This window comes from Lolium rigidum, chromosome 7 (genome assembly GCF_022539505.1).
Source record: "Lolium rigidum isolate FL_2022 chromosome 7, APGP_CSIRO_Lrig_0.1, whole genome shotgun sequence".
Classification (NCBI taxonomy): Eukaryota; Viridiplantae; Streptophyta; class Magnoliopsida; order Poales; family Poaceae; genus Lolium; species Lolium rigidum.
In genome coordinates this window covers 254629335-254640978 of record NC_061514.1, presented here as the reverse complement: position 1 = coordinate 254640978, position 11644 = coordinate 254629335, and the positions used below count along the sequence as shown (strand labels likewise).

Sequence of the window (11644 nt, the reverse complement as noted above, 5' to 3'; positions counted from 1 at the left end):
TGAACTGTTTTTTATTCATTTGGCGAATTTCGCTTGACTGAACTTAGTCTCGTGGAAATCATCCTAGTATAATACAGTTTATTTCCTCGTGCCACCAAGTGTTCTCTGCTGATCTTGACACCTCCTCTCTCATGTGCCCGTCAGGTCAGGGGCCGTGCCTATCCATCGCCATCCAGAATCGCTTGACCCGATTTCCATGTTCCCACGCAACGTAACCGCTGCCCCTTAATTATTTCGTCCCTGATCGCGACCTCACTGACTCTGACTTACTCGTCCTACTCCTTTCGCCATCAGTTGCTGCCCTGCCTGATCGAGCAGGTAGCAACAGCAACTGTTTGATCGTCGCTGTCGCCTATCGGGCGTCAATTCCCACTTCTCGCCGCGCCCCGTAAACCCTCCTCCCCGGCGTCAGCAACTCAATCTCAACTCCATGACGGCCATGGCCACGCGGTGCCGTTGTAATCTTTCCTGCTACCTCGCCGCTGCTCTCCTACTCCTCGTAACCGCCTTCCTCAACGCGCCGCTCACCGCCGCGCAGCCGCTGCCATGGCAGCTCTGCGGCAACAACACCGGAAACTACACTGAGGGCAGCGCCTACCAGGCCAACATACGCGTCCTGGCCAGCGTCTTCCCCACGAACGCATCCGCGTCCCCGGCGCTCTTCACGAAGGGCTCTGCCGGCACGGCGCCGGACGCCGTCTACGCGCTCGCGCTCTGCCGCGGCGACACCAACTCCTCCTCCTGCGCGTCCTGCGTCGCCGCCGCCTTCCGGAACGCGCAGCAGCTCTGCGCCTTCAACAGGGTCGCTACCATGTTCGACGACCCCTGCATCCTCCGCTACTCCGACCAGGACTTCCTGGCCAACGTCACAGATAACCGGGGTTTGCGCGTCGCGTTGAACGGCAACAACGTCAGCGCGGGGTTGGCGCCGGCATTCGACGCCGCATCTGGCAGGCTCGTCAACGCCACCGCCGACTACGCGGCGAAAGACCCGAGCCGGCGGTTCGGCACGGGGGAGGTGGTGTTCGACGAGACCTACCCCAAGATCTACTCGCTGGCGCAGTGCACGCCGGACATGACGGCGGCCGACTGCCAGAGCTGCCTCAGGCGCATCATTGGCCTGGCCACTCCCAAGTATTTCGTCAGCCAGCCGGGCGGGAGAGTCTTCGGCGTGCGCTGCAACTTCCGCTTCGAGACCTACTCTTTCTTCTCTGGCCGCCCGTTGCTGCAACTCCCGGGCGTGCTGCCGCCTGCAACGGCGCCAGCGCCTGCGGCCACCGCACAAGGTGAGTTTCTGATTGTCTTCAATGGTGGAAGCGTAGGAAAGATGGCCTACTTCTTCGCGGCAGACTACGATTAAGATGCATCTCATCTGAAACGTGCACCAATGATTTGTTGCAGGAAGAGCAAGACATAGGACAGGGTTGATCTTGGCCATTACACTGCCTATAGCTGCTGCCCTGCTACTTCTCAGTGCAACGTGCGTTTGCTTTTGGAGGAGGAGAAAACAGGCAAAAAGAAAGCCGTCAGTACAATGTAAGCTACTACAATTAGTCCTCTCATGTTAAGGACATTAAGCCCTTTGCAACATCATACAATTGAGTACTAGTTTACACGGTAAATGATTCAATTGGTGGATCAGCGGGGGAGTGGTCGCTAATTAAACCTGTACCAGCCAATGATGCAACCATGCTACCTGAAGCACACGACAATTTGCCTATTAGAATTGCTAATGCTCAACTGATCATTGTACATCTGCCCTTTTGCAACAGACTCAACTAACCAAGATGACATCCAGAGCATTGATTCCCTCCTTCTTGACCTATCGACGCTGCGGGCTGCAACAGATAACTTCTCTGAAAGCAACAAACTCGGGGAAGGGGGTTCGGTTCGGTTTACAAGGTGCCGGTCATACACCCATTATGTAATATATTATGCAAACTTAATGGTTGTAATGTATTACCAGACCTTCTTTCTGAAGGTAATTGACTGTCTTTCGATTGCGCAGGGTGTTCTTTCTGAAGGTCAAGAAATAGCGGTGAAGCGGCTCTCGCAGACCTCCATGCAAGGAGTAGAAGAGCTGAAAACGGAGCTGGTTCTAGTCGCTAAGCTTCAGCACAAGAATCTTGTCACGCTCGTTGGAGTCTGCCTGGAAGGACAGGAGAAGCTACTCGTGTACGAATACATGCCAAACCGGAGCCTCGACACCGTTCTCTTTGGTACGCATCATTCTAGCTAGCACTGCACTAGCTGTTTTCATCTCAGAAATGGAACACTGACATTCACTGGCTCCGGGCTTATATTCGTTCGGTCAGCAGATTCTGAGAAAAGGAGAGACCTGGATTGGGGGAAGAGACTGAAGATCGTGAATGGGGTTGCTCGAGGCCTGCAGTACCTCCATGAAGACTCCCAGCTGAGGATCGTCCACCGAGACCTCAAAGCCAGCAACGTCCTGCTGGACTCGGACTGCAATCCTAAGATTTCGGACTTCGGGTTGGCGAAACTGTTTGGATGGGACCAGTCGCAGGCCGTCACCAGCCACATCGCCGGAACATAGTAAGTACATGCCGTGTTTTCTCGGCACCACGATATCAGAGAGTCTAGAGCATTTACAGGACCAGTTGGTCGCGATGAATGCAGCGGATACATGGCGCCGGAGTACGCGATGCGCGGGCAGTATTCTGTCAAGTCAGACGCCTTCAGTTTCGGCGTCCTGCTCTTGGAGATAGTCACGGGGAGGAAGAGCAGCAACTTCGCCGACTCGGAGCAATCCATTGACCTCTTAAGCCTCGTGAGTCTTTACTCTCTCTCTCTCCTTGTAAATCCATTACGAAACTGTCGGGATATTTTATAATTTGCCACACATTACTTTGGACCTTTATAATTTGCCACACATTACTTGCTCTTTTACTATTTGCCACATATTACATTGATTCCTTTACAATTTGCCATATTTCTCCTTTTACACATCTATTAACTTTTTTTACTCTAAAATACGCTGTGAAATACCGTAACTGTACCCATGTGGTTGGAAGCAGTTCTGGCTGGACTGAATCGATGAACAAAACGAATCAAATTCCAACTGGTCAACCATATTCCCCATTCCTCTTCCACTGAGTACCATCCAACGAGGGAGCGTGCCAGGGTCCGCCACGGCTGGGCCGGCCGCCATGCCCGCGCTCGTCCTGTGGCCGGCCGAGCGGCGACGAGCTAGCCCATGGCAGACGCGAGCTACCCCATGGCAGGGGAGGCAGCGGAGCTCCTCGACGCGTGGTGGGGCCGGCGGGGACCCCCCAAGATGGAGCCACGGTGGTGCTCGGCAGCGGCCGCGGCTGGTGCGACGAGGAAGAGCTGGCGGTCGCTTGCCTGGAGCTGCTTTTACCGGCATCCAACTGGAGTCGCTATCGGCGACTACAGACGCCTCCCAAACAAAGGCAGGAAAAACGATGAGATCCTATTGAGTCGATTAGCTAAGATGGAATATGGCTGCCCTTTCAAGGGAAAAAAAGGGCAAATGATGATCGGAAGGAGGAAGTTTAGTGGAGAGGAATGAGTTACATGGATCGTGGCTACCCTTCATGATCGCTGATCATGGCTGCTCCACCCGTGGTCCGGTCGCTGATCATGGCTGCCGGCGGAGATCCGGTTCAGCTCGGGTCTCCTGTTTCTCCTCCGATGCATAAGGAACCAACTGATTGGATCTGGTTGATCATTTTTTTTCTTCGTAGAACTGATCTGGTTGATCGATTGACAAGCCTGGTTAGCCGGTATAAGGTACTGTATTTCATAGCGTATTTTAGAGTAAAAAAAGTTAAAAGATGTGTAAAAATTGAAATATGGCAAATTGTAAAGGAATTAGTGTAATGTGTGGCAAATAGTAAATGAGCAACTAATGTGTGGCAAATTATAAAGGTCTAAAGTAATGTGTGGCAAATTATAAAATATCCCGAAACTGTCTGAACTCTGAACCAACATTGCAACACATGCAGGTGTGGGAGCACTGGACCACAGGAACGGTGGAGGAGCTGGCGGATCCGTCCCTGGGCGGCCGGTCTCCGGGAGGCCAGATGCTGAAGCTGGTCAACATCGGGCTTCTGTGCGTGCAGGACAACCCGGCGGACAGGCCGACGATGTCAACCGTGAACGTCATGCTCAGCAGCAGCACGGTGTCGCTGCAGGCGCCGTCGAGGCCAACGTTCTGCGTCGGCGAGATGGAGGGTTTCTCGGGCATGTACTCGGAAGCGCCATATCTAATGGGATCCCAGTCCCAATACGCTGGGGACAGCAAGCCGACGGAGATGTCACCGAATGAGGATTCGCTCACCGAGCTCGAACCAAGATGATGAGGGCGTTGAACCTAAACTTGCAATGTTATGCTCAATCTTGATCATAATCTAAGGGGGCAAAATCTACTCGTTGTTTATTGGGTCATGAGGAAGATGGTGGAGAAGAAGATCCACCCAGAGCAGCTCAATGGACGTACTAATGCAGAGGGACCTCCACTGCTTGAGGCCTAGGCTTGCAGACAAGTTTGTTTTCTCTATCTGGCAATCTACACCTGTACTTTTTTTTTCGAATGCGGGGGCAAAAGATTTGCCCACCATTCATTAATTAAGGGAAGGGAAAGTGTCTTGACAAGACAAAGTATTGAATCCGAACGAAAGAAAATACTAAGAGATTACTTTTCCGTTATTACAAAGTTCAAATACTTCGTATCCGCGACCCAAAGATTTGCCTAGGCTTTCATAATCTCAAGGAGCACGGTCGGAGGAGTGATCTTGTTGTTGGAGACTCTAGCATTCCGCTCTTTCCAAACGGTCCAACTTACAAGCATGACAATTGTGGTCACCGTCTTCCGATTTGTCATCGCATCCTTCAATAACTTAGTCCACCACGCCGCAAGGGTAAGATCATTGGATCACTCAATGGGGCGCACAGAGGGGATGCCAATCCAATTCTTCACCATTCCCCAAAAGCGTTTAGTGTAACGGCAGTGGGAGAGTAATTGTGCCACCGTTTCTTGGATTTGCTTGCAAAGTGGGCATAGGCCACAATTATTTCTACCCCTCCTCTCAAGGCAATCCGACGTCCAAATCCTACTATGTAGTGTCAGCCAAGCAAAGAACTTAATCTTCGGGGACGCCCAATTCATCCATACAAGCTTGTTCATATTTGTAGCCATGGCCCTGAAGAATTGTGCATTACCTGTAGTTTAAATCTTCTGACTTTGGAATTGTATATCGACGCTAAACTTTTCTCAAAGGGTCATCGACCAGACCCAACATGCATGATTGCCTGGTATCTTGTGGCTGGTTTCGTACCATTTCCAAGGTTTCTTGGATCCCACATCTTATCTATAATCTATAATATGTAAATAGGAGCAACCCACTATGTGATTTCTCTTAACATGCAAGCATGCCACATCATCCCAATTCTTCCTATTGGCTGTCACCCTCCCCATTATGTGCTTAGGCATTGCATGCAGCCACGTTATTTAATCTATTTTTAGCCCAAAAAAAAGATCATCATTCCCGCAGACCTCTGTCTCCTCTATCTTAACTTCTTTCAACCCTCCTGCTCCTCCATTATCGTTACTGGAGCTTCCTCTTCCATCTGACGACTATCCATCTTCTCTTATACATCTACCAAACAATTCAGCGCTATTATGTCCCATTCTCCTCACCTTCTCCGACTTGAGATGGCTTATATTTAATTTCTACATATGCTTCCCCAATCCATTCCCATGGCAGTCCAGGTCCAATTCTGGAAGCTCTCATGGATATACAGTCATTCCTCTCCCTATGCTATGTGCATCTCCGCCCCCAACACAGGTATTCCATTCTCCTAAAAATTTGTGTCTGTTAATCCACAATGACGATAACTAAAATCTTCTGCATCCCACTCCTTTGCATTATAGGAGCTTGCTGGTGATTAACGATTAAGGATATGCATACCGAGCAATCAAGAAAGTTAAGGTGCAGATCTCAGTTCCTGGTTTTAACTGTATTTTGTACCATAGAAATATTATGTAGCATAACAATATTGTGTCGATGTAATCTACTACAGAGATTTCTTACTATTCGTGCATGCAGACTGATTATTGTATTCTTCTCTCCTTGGCTATCTAATCTTGCACCTATATGTGCTGGTTTTTCTCCTATTCATGTCAGACATAATAAGGGGACGGATATTGGCAGGCATAAATCAAGAAGGTAAGGTCATTCTCTGAACTGTACGACCGATATTTCTCCTTTGGCTCATTTGCTTTCCACATCTGTTTAGCTGTCCGTATGTGACCTGAGCTGGTCTCACTAATCTCTATTTACTCCAAAATATATCTGTTCATTCTAACTCATTTATTCCATGCATGTTTCATTATTGGGTCCTGATGTACCTGAACATGTTAGCTGTCCATGGATAGCTCTCCAATTCTCCATAGAGCAGGTTGCAGAGAATAGCTCTCAGTCCATTCCTGATGCCATTAGTTATGGGGAGAAAAGGAAAAAAACATGTGTAATGTGGTATTTCTTCTTTGTTTATGTTGTCAAGAATTCTGGCTTTGTAGGTTGACATTTACGGAAGGACTAAATTTCAGATTCTATATTCTAATACTGAAGATTTAAAACGTATGATTTGATCATCGATTTATACACATATATTTGTATGGAAAATTTTGCACCGCAGTAAACTTAACTAACTTCGGAAAATGTTGCTTTTCTCACTTCTTGAAATCTCTTTCATCTGCAATGATCGGATTTGTATTCCTTCTGCTTTCTTTTAGTAATGTTATCATAAATTATACCCATCGTTGATAATTGTTGTAACTTATAACAACCGCTTTTTGGATGGCTTGATATGTTCTATCTCTTTGTGTCGTATACACCTGCAATTCCTTTTTTTGTCCACCGAATTTTTGTTTTCCTTCCAATCATGCATACATCTATTTCATTAAATTGTTAATTTTTGGTTGTGGAATATGTGGCAAAGAAGCATTTTCGTTTTTTTTTACTTTTGTCCAATGTATCCAAATTTCTTGCTAGACTAGAATTTCCGCCGCAACGCGCGGGGTATCATCTAGTATAACTAAGTAATTCATCTCCACTAACCTATTTCTCTTAACATGCAACACATCCACCTCAGCAGGTCCTACTTAAAATGCCACTTCACTTAAAAAAAGCATATATGCACTTCTTCTTTTTATTTTCCTTTCAAAGCATAGACCCATCGCTTCCTCTTCCCATTCTCACGAGCTGCCCGAAATTAGAGTAGCCGCCTGCAGTAACGCCTGTGCTACCTCTGGCCGCCTTCTCCACTTCCTTCTTCCTTCTTCCCTGATGCTGCCTCTCAACCTCCTCTTCTTCAGGGAAATACCCAAACGAGTTTCCCCAATCCAAGAACAAATTAGTTTTATGGATGCAGCTACCTCTCAGAATCTACAAAATATCCTTCAGGTGATTCCTACTCCAGGAACAACTGTCGCTGATCCATGGAGCATCCCAGGCACAAAGATCTTCACAGATGCTGCATGGACGCAACAACATAATCATGACAGTCCTCCATCACGGGCGGGGCTTGGAATCATCATTCAACTTGAAGGCGCTCACCAATGTAGTCGTCTCCTCATCTTTCCTCCGGCCATTTCAGCGCTACAGGCAGAGGCTTTTGGCTTGCTTCTTGCAGCCAATCTAGTGCACCACTTACAACTCCAACAGGTTACCTTCTTCACAAACTGTGCTATCCTGGCGAAGGCAGCAGCTAGCTGTAACATAATTGAAGACCCAGGTCATTGGCAGATTAGGCCACAACTTGCTACTCTCTTCAGCAGGCCTTCCTTCCGTAGTAAGAAAATATTTCACATTCCCAGGTGTATGAACTTCAAGGCTCACTTCCAAGCAAAACTTGCTACTAGGATTCAAGACAAGCCTTTCTGTATCAGATGTATTAGCACACAGGAGAATGCAGCTTGCACTTTCAAAGATGTAATTTCAAATTTCAGCGATGCCTTGTGCACGCTTACCTCTGTAAAATGTTGTTGAGCTTAATGGAAAACTGTTATGTCCAAAAAAAAAAAAAAAAAAAAACTCCTCTTCTTCATATAAACCAATGTTAGTCCACGCTTCCACCAAAACAGCAAGGTCAGGATCTGGCCCGCTAGGGGTGGCTGTCCTGCTCACATACACAATTGAGCTAGCTAGCTAATTTTCTGCTGCCAATTTGGGTTGATCATGGTGCAGCTACGGCATAGCACATCCACTCATCCTTTGCTCTGTCGTTTCTCTCAGGTCCAACCTATGCCCAAGGAGCAGCGAAGTCTGTATTTGTTCGATCCACGGCTATTTGCTTTCCGATGTTCTGTCATCTCTAATCAACGAGGGACACGAGTTTATCATGCCGGGAGCCATCTATAAATAGGAATATGAAGATTTCAGGTGAATGCACTCATAACAGTATTATTATATGTTGAGTAAATTCTGGTTTTTACCCCCTAATTTTATATTTTTGATAGTAATTACCCAATTTAACAATTATTCATCTATATTATCCCATTTAGCAGAAGTTTTGTTAGCTTTTACCCCTTTTAAAAATCTGAGAGCTATCTGCTAGGTCGGTCTGTTTGTCAGCTACACGTTTTTCGATAAAGGAAATATATTAATATCAAAAGATACCAATTACAGACAACACCCTAATGACAGTATGGATACACACAACCAAAAAAGATAAAAGAAAACTAAGAAAGAAAAGTCCCGCTAGACTATCTCAGGCCTAGCAACAGTAATACATCCACCCCTAGACAACACCTGAAATACAGACTCTCCAAAATCAACGCCTCTAAGAAGGGAATAGTGCACCAGCGCCGTCGTTGCCCGATCAAAGATCCTAGGTATTCACCCTGAAGATTGTGCCCGCTCTCAAAACAATACCTCCAACAAGGTCATTGCCAGGCACAACCAGTTAAGGTCAGACATTGGGTTTTCACCCTGAAAGGTAGGACCCTGAACTTCACATGTGTTGCCGTCCCCATTTTCATACCACTGCTGCGAATCCCGGAACATCAAGCAAATTTCCCAACATCGCGGAGACTTGAACCTTCTCTAGCTAATCGTAGCAGACGATGTCGCTCTTTTTCATAACCGAGTCGCGCTCTACTTTTTACAGTAATGTGTACGTACAAACTATTTTGATGGAGCAATCGATGATGGTACGAAACTAATCGGTGTGATCACTAGCGATCTCAGAGGCAGCAGGCCGACAACGACTCGAGACCAAGTAAATTTCTTTCTAAATTTTGAGGCGTTGCGTTATGCCAATGGCAATAACACGTACTAGGTTGATGGCTCATCAGTCACACACACGTCGTATTTCTTGGGAGGTATCAAGATTACATGATGAGTACACATGATTATATGCCGACATTGAAAGGCAATGACACATTACTACTCGATCGGTCGCTTAAAATTACTCAACTCGGACGCATCATACAGTGTAGGGTGTTGTGATTATTTCCACAAGGTTGTAGTTATAGGAAAAACTTTAGGTTCAAGGTTTTCTTCGGATGCATGAAGAAATTGGAGAAAAATTGTGATGCACTCACATGACAAATCACGTGTAAAATTTTAGGGAGGGTAAAAATTGGCAGTATTTTCGCCAAATGGGGTAATACGGATAAAAAATTGCTAAATAGGGTAATTAGTGTCAAAACTATCAATCTAGGGGGTAAACACTGGAATTTACTCTTATTTGTTTCATGTATAAAACTAGAGCACCGTCCTTCAATATTTATTGCAGCATTATAATATATGTTGCAGCATTAGAACAAACTGGAGAAAGTGAGAACAGAATCATATATCTTCAGAAGTTCAGAAGCTATTTTGGGCATAGAGGGCTTGAGTTGATTAAGATTAAACTCCAGTCAGGCAGACCTTCAGGTGGATTTTCTCTTGTGCGAACCTCCTGGTAGAAGTTCACATGGATCAGTTAGGCAACCCTCAGGTATATTATTTCCTCTTTGTAGGTTTGATTTATTTATATAATGTTCAGCCAGATTTGGATTAAGGAAAAACGTTGTAACAATTTATTCTCAAGCTTCATGGACTGAGTTCTTTATTTGGAAATAATATGTAGTCATTCCAATGGTCTATGTATGTATGCCAGCAGTTATTACTATTTTAAGCCTCTAGGTTAACCATCCAATAGAATTAATATGGAAAATATAAAATATTTGCTGAAATATTTCGCACCTGAGAAATGTTAGTCACATTAGAAAATATATGATTCAGCTTATCAATTTTGTATGGAGTCTACATAGCACTTGGTTACCTCTTAAATTCTTTTGGTGTATTCTTAAACAATATTCGGTTGTTGGCTACTTAAGTAATTGTTTTTCAATGCTAAATAGTGCAATCCAAAGCTTTATGTTGGAGCCGGTGACAATGGATATGTGGCCACCCATGTGGGGCTGCGATCTGGCTTTTCTAGGTCCCTCCACAAAAGGAGCTCTTTCCATTTAATGGGATTTAAGGGCATGTAATTTTGTAAGTACTAGCAAATGTGCCCGTGCGTTGCACCGGGGGAACAGCTCGAGCAAATCTTCCGCGTTGAAACTTCTCCTATTTATTACCATCGTCGACGGTGGTCACATTTTCTCCTATTCATGATGAAAATAATCAAGATTGCAAGCCATTGCTGCACCGACTTGTAATATTGAGAACTTGTAACGATGGTAGGTTTCATCCTTAATTTTTATTAAGATATGAATTCAGAACAATTTACCATTAGTACAAACATAATATTATTATATATCTTTGCAAGCAAGATTTACCAATCAAAATCAAGCTAGAAAAAATAAATGTAAACATTCTCGAAATTAGAAATTAGAAGTGAGACACGATTATTTCATGTTGCAGCTAGAGATTTAATAATAAAAATATGGATTTGGTTACATCTAAAATTTGAAACATCAAAAACTCATTCAGAGCGATCGAAGATGGGAGTCATTATTGCAGCAAGACAGCCTCATAAAGCACCCCTATTCTTTGGAGTTTCCCTAGATAGAGCTATCATGTTCTGGTCATCTAATCACATCAATTCTTTATAGAATACAAACTGTCAATTGTTAACTTGAAAAGTAGTATATCGTTCACATGTAAAACACCCGTGAAGGCCATGGTGATCCGTCGGCAGCATGGCTTACTCGAGCAATCCAAATTGTCCTCGTTCAGCTACAATCCCCACTTGTTTTGGGCTTGATCCTAGATCTTAGAGTGTTGTGCCGGTGGCGGTGTGGCCGCCTCGAGCAACCCGTCGTAGTTGCGGGCTCATAGCGGTTGTTGTCGCTTGCCATGGCTAGCCACCGGCGCCGTGAACTTCATGAGCAGCCCATCGTCGTTTGCCATGACGAGCCGCCAATAGTGTGTTCTTCTCAATCAGCCCAATACCCGCTACATCCCTCCGGACGACGTCTCCAACTGGAGTTCTCCCCCTTGTGCCTCGCATCCCTCCCACCGGTTGAGGTCTCCCGCTGTTGCGTTATATGGTGCACAATACATGTGTTGTAGTCGATCGGATATACTTTGGGGGAGACAACTCATCCATCGGATTGGCTTAGTGCGACCTGCAACATTTGGTGATTTTTTTAATCATATTT

The 11644-nt window shown here is 45.6% G+C and overlaps 1 pseudogene; it reads left to right on the top strand.

Annotated features, from left to right (window-relative positions):
• The first annotated feature begins 439 nt into the window (after positions 1 to 439).
• On the top strand, positions 440 to 4343 carry LOC124677386 (annotated as a pseudogene).
• Positions 4344 to 11644: the final 7301 nt, after the last annotated feature.